Below are 14,820 nucleotides of genomic sequence, written 5' to 3'. Positions count from 1 at the left end.
CATGCTCGGTAGCCCCCTCAGTGGTGGCTAGTGGGAGCCTGCTGAGTGCATCGGCGCAGTTTTCAGTGCCTGGTCTGTGCCGAATTGTATAGTCATAGGCGGCTAACGTGAGTGCCCACCTCTGTCTGCGGGCCGATGCGTTTGCATTTATGGCCTTGTTGTCGGCCAAAAGGGATGTTAGGGGTTTGTGATCTGATTCCAGCTCAAATTTCCTGCCAAACAGGTACTGGTGCATTTTCTTTACCGCATATACACATGTGAGCGCCTCCTTTTCTACCATCCCGTAACCCCTTTCTGCCTGGGACAGACTCCTGGAGGCATAAGCTACCGGCTGTAACTGACCCTTGACATTGACATGCTGCAACACACACCCGACACCATAGAATGACGCATCGCACGTTAACACAAGTTTCTTACATGGGTTTTTTGGTGTTAGAGTGTTGGAACATAACAAATTGCGTGCTCTATTAAAAGCCCTTTCCTGGCTGTGCCCCCAGACCCATTCGCGACCTTTGCGTAAGAGCACGTGTAGCAGGTCTAGCAGCGTGCTCAATTTGGGAAGAAAGTTACCAAAATAGTTCAGGAGCCCCAGGAACGAACGCAGCTCCGTCGTGTTACGGGGTCTGGGTGCTCTCTGGATCGCTTCCGTCTTGGACGCAGTAGGGCTGATCCCGTCTGCTGCTACCCTCATCCCCAGGAATTCTACCTCCGGAGCTAGGAAGACGCACTTTGCCTTTTTCAGTCGCAGCCCTACCCGGTCCAGTCTGTGTAGCACCTCCTCCAGGTTATGGAGGTGCTCTTCAGTATCGGAACCCGTGATGAGGATGTTGTCCTGAAAAACCACCGTCCCTGGAATCGACTTGAGGAGGCTTTCCATATTTCGTTGGAAGATCGCGGCGGCCGAGCGAATCCCGAACGGACATCTGTTGTACTCAAACAACCCCTTGTGTGTCATGATGGTGGTCAGCTTCTTCGACTCACTCGCCAGCTCCTGGGTCATGTAAGCTGAGGTCAGGTCCAATTTTGAAAAAAGTTTGCCACCGGAGAGCGTCGCAAAGAGGTTCTCCACTCTCGGTAGCGAGTACTGGTCTTGGAGTGACACCCGATTGATGGTGGCCTTGTAATCACCACATATCCTGACTGACCCATCCACCTTGAGCACCGGCATGATTGGGCTCGCTTAGTCACTGAATTCGACTGGCGAGATGATGCCTTCCCTCAGCAGGCGGTCCAATTCGCCTTCTATCTTTTGCCGCATCATGTACCGCACCACTCTGGCCTTGTGGTGTACTGGCCTGGCATCCGGATTTATGTGAATCACTACCTTGGCCCCCATGAAAGTGCCGATGCCGGGTTGAAATAATGAGCCAAATTTGTCCAGGATCTGTGAGCATGATACTTGCTCCACAGAGGAAATTGCATTGACATCGCCCCATTTCCAATTCATGACAGCAAACCAACTCCTCCCCAGTAGTGCGGGACCGTTCCCTGGGACAATCCAGAGTGGCAACCTGTTCTCCGAATCTTTGTGGGTCACGACTACCGTGGCGCTGCCTAGCACCAGAATGATCTGCTTTGTGTAAGTCCGTAGCTGTGCATCAATCGGCGATAATTTTGGCCTCCTGGCCTTGGACGCCCACAACTTTTCGAACTGTTTGATACCCATCAGGGACTGCCTGGCCCCCATGTCTAGCTCCATTGATACTGGGATGCCATTGAGCACTTTCATCATTATCGGTGGCGTCCTGGTGTATGAACTGTATACGTGCTCCACATGAACTCGCTGAACTTCAGCTTCCAGCGATTTCCCCCGGCGTTCAATTTTGCAATTTCTGCAGGTATTTTGCTCATCTCTGCAAATTATGGCTGAGTGTGTGCTTCCACGCCTCCAAAATGAGCTGCTGTTGGAAACAAAAGGTCCCTTGCCAGTCAATCGTCCCTGACTGCCTCTGTGACTGTCCTTGAGTGCGCCATTAACAGGTGTTGATGGCCCCATTACTGGCCGCATTGTCCCTTGCAATGGCGTGAATCGCCGTTCAACTTGCCATTGACTCTGTCGAACTCCCCCTCTGGGTTCGACTACATGTTGGGGCATGCCCGACTGCCCTTGTCTGCCTGGAGAACTGTGTGCTGCTTTAACAATGTTGAATCTCTGTCCCAACCATTCCTTAACACAGTACCTCTCGTCTGTTCTGCTAGTGGCCATGCTCGCGTGGTTTAACTCCCAGTTTCTCGTCGCCATTGATACGTCCTTACTATACAGTATAAATGCACACGATGCCCATGCTTGAGAGTAGGTCAGTCTGTGACCTGTCCTTTATTTCTTAGCACTCAAGTGATGAAGGTGGGTGGAGCTTCCCCTTTTATACCTGAAGGTCCAGGTTAGGAGTGTCTCCCACCTAGTGGTCATTGTTCTCACAGTGTACAACTTAGGTCAGATTATACATGGATTACAATGCTGGTTGAATACATGACAAGTTTACTTGGTTATAAAATCTGATTAGTTCCTGCTTACATGGCTCTACAATCTGATTGGTTGAAGTTTCTGACCCTGCAGGACCCCCAAGAAGAAATCACAGTGCAGTGCTGAAATCGCTCTGAAATTCCACAGGGGATGCTGAGAAACAGTATTAAACAGCTGAAATCAGAGTTATAGTGAGAGACCGGCAGATCCACTGTGGAACTAGGGGACAATAGTCTAGAAATTGGCACGCCTCTTTTTCTGCCTTTACCAATATAGAAGCTGCCACATTTCTGGGATGGGATGTGTGCTCAGCCATCACATTGGATGCTTTGCCGTCCGTTTTAAGCCTGTCAAACAATTTCTAGGCAAATATCTCCTAACACCTTTCATTCTCAGTTCCTCGAATGTGTCTTAAACAATTGCAGGGGTGCAGCTGTGCATGTGAAAGGAATGACCCGTTTGGGGGTGGCACTTGACAGGATTTCTTTATCCAGCCGTTACTCACCAGCTATAAAACATGGAATTGAATTTTGACTGGCAACACAGCTTTCCCCCATTCTTCCACAAAAGTTGCTTGAAATTGTATGAAAGTGTAAATATTTTAGTCCATTGTCAGAGAATTTTTCATTGACAGCTAACAGGCTGAGTTCGTTGGTGAGGTGCTGCCATCGACTTCATTCACATCGAGGAAAGTGGTGACAGAGTTGATCTGCTGACGAGTGTTAAATTCTCCAAACAATGAGCTCAGCTCACCACTGCCACTCACCACGCAGGAGCCAAGCGGAAGAAAGGCGTGCACACTTGGTATTTTAGCCACTGGAAATTTCTGGCATACTTACCAGAAGTGCGCCAGTTTTCCACGCGTGGAAGTGCGCCAAAAATCTTCGGGCCGATTTTGGCCACTGTCCCAGGTCTTCCAGCTGTTGGCGTGGCGTGGCGGGTGTGTGGGCGGAGCCAGCGTCCTACGCTGGAAACAGTGCCGGGATGCTGGACATGCGCAGTAGGATCCGGATTGCCGTGATCATGCATGCGCAGTAGAATCGGGTCAGCGGGGGAGAGCTGCAGTTTCAACTGACCACGCATGCGCAGTAGAATCGGGCTGCCGTTAGTGGAGAAGTTAGGAAAATCAATAAGCACAACAATCACTGCCCATCCCCACCCCCACCCCCACAGACAGAATCAAAAAGCAACATTGAAGCTTATTGTTTATCAGATCCAGCGGATCTTCTGTTTTGTATTAGAAAATTGAGTCGTCCCCCCTTAAGCATCCCGATATTTTGCCGCGATTCTGCCGAGCCCAGCCAGCCCCTCCTCCCACCTACCCTCCTTCCCTTCAGCTTCCCAATGTGTCTTTGCCAGCCGCCCCTTTCCCAGGCCGAATGGCCTCCCGTACAAACCGGCCCGCTGCCTTCCCTGGCTGAGGTCAATTCAAGGTAGGATTTACTCCAATTCTTTATTTGTTATTCAATTGTTTACCTGAGTTCTTTATTTTCATTGAGTTATTTCAACTTTTATTTGCAATGTTTGGTACATGGTAGCGGCTGCCGTCGGCTCCCGCACCTAGCCCTGACCGAAGGGCATTGCTGGTGCGTGCTCCAGCCGGGAAGGTAGACTCTTTACTTATTATTACTTGATTTATTTTACATTTTATATTATTTATTCATTGTTATGGTTTATATGGTTCTTTATTGGTTAAAGTGATGTATTTAATGTTTTAGTCCTTTGTGTCTAATGCTTCCTACCCCCTGTCTCTGGCTACCTGCGCTGAATCCTTAACTCGAGGTAAGGTTTTTCAGAACATACAAAAGTGGCCACTTACTCTGGCCTAAGTTAGTTTGGAGTAAATGTTAATCGTCTAAACTTGCATAAATATCCAAAACAGGGGTAAGTGGGTGGTAGCTCCCCCTTTTGGAAAAAAAATCTGAACTTAAAAAAAAACCTAACTAACTCACTTACACTGAAGCAACTTAGGTGTGGAGAATTGTGATTTTTAAGTTATTCCAAAAAAAATCTAGTTGATCCAAAAAAACTGGAGCAACTCCTGGGGAAACTTGGGCCCGTGGATCCTAGTAGAAAATGAATTAATTACAACCCACTGCCCGCCATATTAATAAAGGTTAAAAAAATAAGTGTGCAGTGCAAAGTTCCCTCTAATATTTTAGGTGTGCGCTCCCTTCAAACTCGCTGCACAGTACATTTCCAATGGCAGCAGCTGGTGAGCGGTCTGTGTATGCCCTCCCGATTGGTGCATGGCTGCACCCCTTAAGGGAAGCATTGGGCCGGTGCCCACACCTGAAACAGGCATTACATCCTCTGTATAATCAAATAAGGGGCCCAATCCCTGTTTGATGCTCCCACTGCAAAATTAGCGCCGGCTGCACTCAGGAAAACCAGGCCAACAAGGCTGTGCTTAAAGGGACCGAACTGTTAAGCTGCAAACAACAAGGTCAGTTTTTAAAATATACTTATCTGAATGTGGAGCGAGGAGAAGCACAGGTGCTCCTTCCGATTCCACATTCAAAGATCGCTGCCTGCTGACGAACACCGATTTCCCCCGACCAATCACTGCTGATCCCCGCAGCTCTCCCCTCCCAATGAACCCCGATCCAATCAGAGCCCCATCTGCCAGCTCAGGTGGATGTAAAAGAGTCAATGGCGCTATCTCGAGCAGAACAGAGAGTTTTCTTGCTGTCCTGCGAGGTCTCTGTATATTAGCTTCCTCTTCGCGAGACCAGAGCGGGAGCGGCAGCCTTTAAACAGCCCGAGAGGGTGAGCTAGCACACCAAACAGCACCAACTGACCTGGGAGGACAAGAAGTAAAAAGATTGAATGTGTGACATCACAGGAAAGCAGGGAAGTGATTGGTTGGTCAGTATTTCTCTCTTGGGCCTTAGTTTAAATTAAGAATCAGGATTAAAAATGAAACGTTCAAAAATTTCAAAACTTAATTAATTAAATACGTTAGAGATGTGTTACTGCTGCAGCATGTGGGAGCTGGTTGACCCCATTGAGATCCACGGCGACCACATCTGCAGTAAGTGTCTGCAACTCGAGGAACTTCGGCTCCGTGTTGATGAGCTGGCGTCCAAGCTGCGGACACTGTGACACATCAGGGAGGGGGAGAGTTACCTGTGTTCCAGGAGGCAGTCACACCCCTTAGATTAATTAATTCAAAATTGTTCCGTGGTCAGGGACAGAAGGGTGTGACCAAGAGTGAGGAAGGTATGGGGACTCAGGATGGAGTGATGGTGGAGCCTCAGCTCTTGCTCTTGTCCAACAGGTTCGAAGCTCTTACTCCCTATGTGGATGAGAGCAGGGACTGCAGGGAGGATGAGCAAACTGACCACAGCATCGTGGTACAGGGGGCCATTCAAATGGGGGGAGTAAAAAGAAATGTTGTGGTGGTAGGGGACAGTATCATTAAGGGGATACATAAGGTTCTCTGCATCCGAGAGCGTGAGTCCCGAAGGCTGTGTTGCCTGCCCCGGTGCCAGGGTTAAGGACATCTCCTCTGGGCTGGAGAGGAGCTTGGAGTGGGAGGGGGAAGATCCAGTAGTCGTGATCCACGTAGGTACCAACAACATAGGTAGGACAAAGAAAGAGGTTCTGCTGAGGGAGTATGAGCAGCCAGGGGCCAAATTAAAAAGCAGAACCACCAACGTAATAATCTCTGGATTACTACCTGAGCCACGAGCAAATTTGCATAGGGTAAATATGATCAGTGACTTAAACACATGGCTTAAAGACTGGTGTGGGAGAAATGGGTTTTGGTTGGTGGGACACTGGCACCAGTACTGGGGTAAGAGGGAGCTGTTCCGTTGGGACGAGCTCCACTTTGACCATGCTGGGACTAGGGTTCTGGCCAATCAAATAACTAGGGCTATAGAGAGGGCTTTAAACTAATTAATGGGGGGGAGGGTTCAGCTGGGTGAAAATGTTAAAAGTCAAAGAATTAGGAGAAGGCAATAGAGCAGGGTAGCACTGGGGGAAATGAAAACCAGAGCGTGACAGGAAGGGACAGAATCTATAAACATAAAAGTGAATCAGAACATGGGGTCAAAGCTAGAAAAAAGGGTAAAAAAACACATTTAAAAGCTCTTTATCTGAATGCACGCAGCATTCGTAACAAAATAGATGAGTTGACGGCACAAATAGATACAAATGGGTCTGATCGAATAGCCATTAAAGAGATGTGGTTTCAAGGCGACCAAGGCTGGGAACTAAATATTCAGAAGGACAGACAGAAAGGAAAAGGAGGTGGGGTAGCTTTGTTAATAAAGAATGAGATCAGAGCGTTAGTGAGAAACGATATTGGCTCAGAAGATTACGATGTTGAATCAGTTTGGGTGGAGTTGAGGAATAATAAGGGGGAAAAGTAATTGGTATGCATAATCTATAGGCCCCCTATCATCATCATCATCATAGGTGGTCCCTCGAACGAGGATGACTTGCTTCCACGAGTTCACAGGTGTTCTGATGAAGGACCTGATGTTCCAGTCCTGAACTCCAATTGAGGGGGTGGAAGATGCCTGTGCTTGAAGTGTTTTAACGTGTGGTGACCATTGCACACGAGCCACCACACGGGATTGACAGAGCTAGGTCTTGGTCCAGTGGCAAGGATTAACCAAGACGACTGGAGACCTGCTCTGCTGCATGGACCTGGCGTGCACACATATCGCAGTGTGGGTTGGCCCGTGCTGCCCCTGGGTCCTCGGCTCTTCTGGGTTACGTACCCTCATCTGTCGCACCTCCGCCACGATCTCTCGCCGCTCCTCCGCCATAAACATTCACCACATCTCGCCACAAACACTCGCTGCTCATCCGTCCCGACCTTCCCACTCCTCTGTACCTGGGTCCTGCCTATGTTCCTGCCCACGCTCCAAAACCAGGGTTTTGATGAAGTCACCCAGTCGCCCATCTCAAATCGTCGCACACTTGGAGTAGCTCGCGCTGGAGGTTGAAGTGGTATGCCGCTCCAGCTCTTTTACTTCCCGACCTACGGAGCTGTTCTCTCGCAGGTCGGGGGCCCCCTAACAGTAGCTATACTGTTGAATGGAGTATAACTCAAAAAATAATGGAGGCTTGTAAAAAAGGAACGGCAATAATCATGGGCAATTTTAACCTTTATATTGATTGGACAAAGCAAATTGGCCAGGGTAGCCTTGAGGAAGAGTTTGTAGAGTGTATCTGGGATAGTTTCCTTGAACAGAATGCCACAGAACCAATCAGGGAGTAGGCTATCTTAGATCTGGTACTGTGTCATGAGACAGGATTAATCGACGATCTCCTAGTAAAGGATCCTCTAGGAATGAGTGACCATAGCATGGTTGAATTTCAAATTCAGTTGGAGGGTGAGGAAGTTGGATCTCAAACCAATGTCCTAAGGAAACTACAAAGGTATGAAGGCAGAGTTGGCTAAAGTGGACTGGGAAAATAGATTAAAGAGTGGGACGGTTGATGAGCAGTGGCAGACATTTAAGGAGATATTTCATAACTCTCAACAAAAATATATCCCAATGAGAAGGAAAGATTATAAGAGAAGGGATAACTATCCGTGGCTAACTAAGGAAATAAGGGATGGTATCATATTGAAAACAAGGGCATACAATGTGGCCAAGACTAGTGGGAGGCCAGAGGATTGGGAACATTTTAAAAGCCAGCAAAGAACAACTAAAAAAATAATAAAGAAAGGAAAGATAGAATATGAAAGTAAACAAGCACGAAATATAAAAACAGATAGTAAGAGTTTCTACATGAAAAGGAAAAGAGTGGCTAAAGTAAATGTTGGTCCCCTAGAGGATGAGACTTGGGAATTAATAATGGAGAACAGGGAAATGGCAGAGACTTTGAACAAATATTTTGTATTGGTCTTCACAGTAGAAGACACTAAAAACATCCCAATAGGGGATAATCAAGAGGCTATAGGGAGGGAGGAACTTAATACAATCACTATCACTAAAGAAGTAGTACTCAGTAAAATAATGGGTCTAAAGGCGGACAAGTCCCTTGGACCTGATGGCTTGCATCCTAGGGTCCTAAAAGAAGTGGCTACAGAGATGGTGGATGCATTGGTTGTAATTTACCAAAATTCTGAGGAGATCCCAGCAGATTGGAAAACCGCAAATGTAACGCCTCTATTTAAAAAAGGAGGCAGACAGAAAGTAGGAAACTATAGCCCAGTTAGTCTAACATCTGTCATTGGGAAAATGCTAGAGTCCATTATTAAGGAAGCAGTAGCAGGACATTTGAAAAAGCATAATTCAATCACGCAGTGTCAGCATGGTTTTATGAAAGGGAAATCATGTTTGACAAATTTGCTGGAGTTCCTTGAGGATGTAACAAGCAGGGTGGATAAGGGGGAACCAGTGGATGTGCTGTATTTGGATTTCGAGAAGGCATTCGATAAAGTGCCACATAAAACATTACTGCACAAGATAAAAGTTCACGGGGTTGGGGGTAATATATTAGCATGAATTGAGAATTGGCTAACGAACAGAAAATAGAGAGTCGGGATAAATGGGTCATTTTCTGGTTGGCAAACAATAACTAGTGGGGTACCGCAGGGATCAGTGCTGGGTCCTCAACTTTTTACAATCTATATTAATCATTTGGATGAAGGGAGCAACTGCAATATAGCCAAGTTTGCTGATGATACAAAGATGGGTGGGAAAGGAAATTGTGAGAAGAACACAAAAAATCTGCAAAGGGATAGACAGGTGTGTGGGCAAAAATTTGGCAGATGGAGTGTAATGTAGGAAAATGTGAGGTTATCCACTTTGGCAGAAAAAATAGAAAAGCAAAGTATAATTTAAATGGAGAAAAATGTCAAAGTGCTTCAGTACAGAGGGACCTGGGGATCCTTGTGCATGAAACACAAAAAGTTAGTATGCAGGTACAGCAAGTAATCAAGAAGGCAAATGGAATGTTGACCATTATTGCAAGGGGGATAGAGCATAAAAGCAGAGAAGTCCTGCTACAACTGTACAGAGTATTGATGAGCCCACACCTGGAGTACTGTGTGCAATTTTGGTCTCTGTATTTAAGGAAGGATTTACTTGCATTGGAGGCTGTTTAGAGAAGGTTCACTAGGTTGATTCCAGAGATGAGGGGCTGGACTTATGAAGATAGGTTGAGTAGGTTGGGACTATACTCATTGGTGTTCAGAAGAATGAGAGGTGATCTTATCGAAATATATAAGATAATGAGAGGGTTCGACAGGTTGATTGCCACTCATATGGGAAACTAAAACTTGGGGGCATAGTCTCAGAATAAGGGGCCGCCCATTTAAAACTGAGATGAGGAGGAATTTCTTCTCGTGGGCTGCAAATCTGTGGAATTCTCTGCCCCAGAGAGTTGTGGAGGCTGGGTCATTGAATATATTAAAGGGTTATGGGGAGCGGACAGGGAAATGGAACTGAGCCCATGTCAGATTAGCCATGATCATATTAAATGGCAGAGCAGGCTTGAGGAGTCAAATGGCCTATTCCTGCTCCCATTTCTTGTGTTCTTGTCTTCTTGTATTACAGCCTGCATTGTCACATAATGAGGAAGGTTTACAGAAAGAATCATTAAAATAGCACAGATTTTTATAAAAACACAATAATGCATAGTTACAACTAGAATGGGGCAAAGTCCAAGATAGGGAAGAAAATGGCTTGGGATAACCAACAGCCAGAGAATAGTGTTATAGGGCTGGATTTTCCACTCTTTTGTTTCTAGTTTCGCACCGCGGCAGGGCAGTAAATGCTGTTTCTGGGCGTGAAACGGGGCATCCAGGATTTAGCGCCCCGGCCAGAAGTTTCACAAATGGTTTTGCCACGGCACAAAAACTTACCGCCCCGCCCTTCGTTTTGACCGTCAGTATGATGTAAATCATCGAGCAAGGCTGTGCTAGCACACCGGATGGCTCATTTAATGATTGCTGCAGAAAACAACTGAAAACAACAGGTGGTCCCAGGTTGCAGCAGGCACTATTGGCGACATAGTTAAACGGAGGCTGGAATATCTTAAATCACAGTTGCCGTGAGGCTCCGAGTTGCAAATGGCACTTTTAAGTGCCATGACACTTTGCTTGCAAGGTCAGTGAGAGGTTTCAATGGCGGAAATACTAGTTCGCCAGCGTATCATGCTGGTTGCTATTGGCAGGCGGCTTCAAGCTGGAAGAAAGGTTCTTGGCCATGTTGGGTTACGGAATTGAAGTGGTCGTAAACATTTGGGGAGATGGCCTTACACCCCACAAGTTTACAAGCAACATCGCTCATACCTTCACATCTCTGATGCGCAGTGCGTTAGAAGGCTGTGCTTCCAAAAAGAAGTGCTGACAGAGATATGCCAGCTCCTACAGGCAGACCAACAGCCTACCAGCACCAACAGGACTGTGCTGCCCGTCCAGGTCAAGGTGACAGTGGCGATGGCCTTCTATGCCTCCGGGTCCTTCCAGGCAGCAGCAGGGGACATATGCACCATCTCGCAGCACGCTGCATATTGCTGCATTTACCAGATTACAAGGGCACTTTATGCATGCAGAAAGGACTTCATAAAATTCCCAATGAGCAGGGATAGCCAGAATGAGAGGGCTCTGGGGTTTGGATGATTTGCAGGTTTCCCCCAAGATTCAGGGTGCCATTAACTGTACACACGCCTTGCGAACACCATCACTCTGTAGGATCCATTCCTCCTCCTCCCTGCCGCCCCCCCCCCACCCCCACCCACAATGGTAAAAATTGGACTATTAAAGAAAAAACTCAGAATTGCATTACAGCCCACAAAAAGAGCTGGACAGGAAAAGGTTAATTCGATCATTGCAGCAAAACTATGACTCATGGAGAGATTGGACATCATCAGAGCACCAGAAGAGAGACATTCACACCTTTAATGGTTTCTGCCTGAAAAGATACAGGAACATTCACATATTAATTTACCTTAAGGGGTTACATTGTTAAAGAAGTGTACCTTGGAACATGGCTCCAGAAAGGCTGATATCAGTGGAGGCCTAGACAATGGACCAGACCCTGAACCATTTGAATGCAAATGCTACTGGAAACCAACAATTAAATCACCTTGGGAAGGTTACATTGTAAAGAACCTCACCCTACAGACAGGCGGTGGCCAAAGTAATCATGGACAATGACCCTAAATGAGGGTAATTAGCCATCAAGAGTTCACATTTGATGCTGCCATCGTTTTAAATCTCTTTCACGATTGCAAGTTGGTTTTTGGTATAAAGAAGACCCATTTTCAAAGGCAAGGCAGCAGTGTGGCTGTGGTGTGGCTGCTTTGGGAGGAAGGAGGGAGAGTTTAGAACTTTAGAGCAAATTGGGGAAAAAAAATTAGCTGTTACCATCCAGATATTTGCCCGAATTTGGTGCCTATAATGAAGGGAGAGGAGGAGGCGATACAGCACACTGTGGAGACTGATGCTGGCAAGAGCAGTGAGATGGGAGAGGAACACTTTGGAGGGCGCAAAAGAGCGAGGAGGTTCTTGGACGAAGCAAATGCCTCCCTCCTGCAGGAGGTCGAGTTACGCTGGGGTGATTTGACCCAGGGAGGGCATGGGAAGCCCACCCCAAAGGCCTACCAGAAGATATGGGCCAAGATGGCAGAGGTGGTCTCGTCAGCGACCAACGAAGTGCGTGAGGGAAACCAATGCTGCAAATGATGGAATGACCTTGTCATGAGTGACTATAATCAAATGTGAGGTCTTTCACTTTTACCGGGAATGTTGTACTCAAAGCCTGCAGTCACAGTGCACGTCTTTAGGTAAAGAATGATAATTATCATAATAATCGTGATTACATCTGTCGGTTATGTGTAGTATCAGTCTCTGTGACTGTACCTATCAATGATATCATGCAATGATCTCATGCCATGTCGTCCTGTTACCTTTTACAGAAGAAGCTATCGCCGATGAGGTCTGTGCAGAGGCGAACGGGTGGGGGGGGGCCACCAGTCCCCAGCGACATCACAGAGATGGAGGAGCGGATGCTTGCACTCATGGAGAAGCACACCCAGACGGCCACGCAAGCATCTGCAGACCCTGAAGTGATGGCACGTGAGTAAAGTTTACACCATTGCATGATATAAAATCAATAGATGCTGCACCCACTCATACCCGAACAATAACATTGCATGATATAAAATCAATAGATGCTGCATCCACTCATACCCGAACAATAATATATGAGAGATGATTTCTAAAATTGTCCGATGAATAATGTTGGCCTAATGAAAATCATTGCAATGCAGAATGTGTTGATGGTCATGAAATGTGATGTCTGTGATGATTTTGATAGTGGCAATGCTTTTGTTGTGCATATGCTATGTGTAGTGCTAGACTCACCTTGTGACCCCAGCACCCCCTTCTCCTCTAATAACCTCATTTGTATCTTGCAGTTCAGCCAGCAGTGCATCACAAGGCAAGGCCCCAGGCAAGACCACAGAGACCAGAAGCTGGGGGCGCAGGGCCGGACTCGCCGGAAGATCCTACATCTGGTGCGATTCTCGCCTGACAATCCGCTGGGTCTGTTCTTTACAGATGAGAACGCGGACTTCAAGGAACCTGCATCGCCAGGCTCCAGAAGGCATTCCACCCCAAGACCATCTAGTGCTCCTCCGACCATTCCCGCCTCCACTCTGGAGGTACCGGCCCCAAGCACCTCGCCACAGAGCATCCCATTTGTCCCAGGATGGCGCCGGCCCCGTGGAGGTTTCGTAGACGTGGCAGGTCTGGTCCACGAGCACCACATGAGAGCCGAGAGATGGTACAGTTGTGATTTCAGACCGATGGTCTTATAAAATGTTTTTTATTCAACATAACCTTGTTGCGCATTGTCTCAGATAAGCTGGACACATTGTTGATTCCTTAACATGAAAGGGTTAAATAAAACTTAACTTGAATCAACTTAAACTTTAACTGGCACCAAAGTGATGCCCACCATTGATATCTGAGCTGTGTCAACGTTGTCAATCACAGCAACGTTCTTTCAGGCAAATCACTCATTTATGAGCTCCTGACGTAAGAGTCTTGCAGCTATGTAGCCACCACCGGCCCTTTCCTGCGGTCTGGAGGGGGGCATGGACACGGTTGCATAGCCAGCCTGATTGTCTGGCCCTAGTTCAGCATCCAGCCCCTCATCCTCCTCTTCCTCTCTCTCCTGAGGTGGACCATCAGGGGAGAGAGGACGAGGAGAACGAGGGGCCTTCGGGCAATTCTTGTCCCCTCCTGATAGCCAGGTTGTGTAGCATGGAGCACACTACCACAAATTTACCTACTTGCTCAGGGTTGTAATGTAGCTCCCCTTCTGAGTGCTCCAGGCATCTAAAGCGTTGCTTAAGTACAGTTACTGTTTTCTGGACCCCATTGCCTGTGTCTCTGTGGCTCTGGTTGTATCGCTTCTTGGCCTCGGTATGGGTGTAACGCAGGGGTGTCATCAGCCAAGCATCCAGCATTGTCCTTGTGGCTGACTCTTAAACATGTCAGAGACAGCACTCTCAAGCAGGATGTGAGCCTCATCAAAGCTGCCCGGACATTTGGCATTCACTGCCATTATGATCTGGTTGTGGTCAACAACTAATTGGACCTTCAGGGAGTGACATCCTTTTCTGTTACGAAAAAGCTCTGGCTCCTGAGAAGGTGCCCGCATGGCGATGTGAGTACACTGTATTGTTCCCTGCACCCTGGGGAACTTAACAATGCGGTAGAGTGCTCCAGCCCTGTCAGTCTGAGCCTCCATGGTCATGGGGAAGCAGATAAAGTCCATCCTACGTGCGTACAGGGCCTTCGTGACCTGTCTAATGCTGCGATGTGTGGCATGGTGAGACAGAGGGGAAATCCCGACCACGTAGGCCCGAAAGGAACAGGACGCGTTGAAAGACAGTGCCACGGTGACCTTGACCTCAACCGACAGTGATGTCCTGATGACAGGCTGCATATCTGGCCTGATGAGCTCGCATATGTCAGTTATCACCACCTTGTGGAAGCGCAGTCTCCGAAGGCAGGTGTGCTCAGACACGTTGAGGTAAGACCTCTTCTCCCTGTAAATGCGGCACGTGTATTAAGAACATAAGAACATAAGAAATAGGAACAGGAGTAGGCATACGGCCCCTTGAGCCTGCTCCGCCATTCAATAAGATCATGGCTGATCTGATCATGGACTCAGCTCCACTTTCCTGCCCGCTCCCCATAAGCCCTTATCCCCTTATTGTTTAAGAAACTGTCTATTTCTGTCTTAACTTTATTCAATGTTCCAGCTTCCACAGCTCTCTGAGGCAGCGAATTCCACAGATTTACAACCCTCTGAGAAGAAATTTCTCCTCATCTCAGTTTTAAATGGGCGGCCCCTTATTCTAAGATCATG

The 14,820-nt window shown here is 47.4% G+C and overlaps 1 long non-coding RNA gene across 1 annotated transcript; it reads left to right on the top strand.

Annotated features, from left to right (window-relative positions):
* The first annotated feature begins 3,630 nt into the window (after nt 1-3,630).
* LOC139227021 (uncharacterized) lies at nt 3,631-13,443 on the top strand. Its single transcript, XR_011587354.1, has 3 exons — nt 3,631-3,897; nt 12,356-12,515; nt 12,857-13,443. It is a non-coding gene; the product is annotated as an uncharacterized lncRNA (long non-coding RNA).
* The last annotated feature ends 1,377 nt before the right edge of the window (nt 13,444-14,820 follow it).

This window comes from Pristiophorus japonicus, chromosome 16, assembly GCF_044704955.1.
Source record: "Pristiophorus japonicus isolate sPriJap1 chromosome 16, sPriJap1.hap1, whole genome shotgun sequence".
Classification (NCBI taxonomy): Eukaryota; Metazoa; Chordata; class Chondrichthyes; family Pristiophoridae; genus Pristiophorus; species Pristiophorus japonicus.
This window is presented reverse-complemented; position numbering and strand designations above follow the sequence as displayed.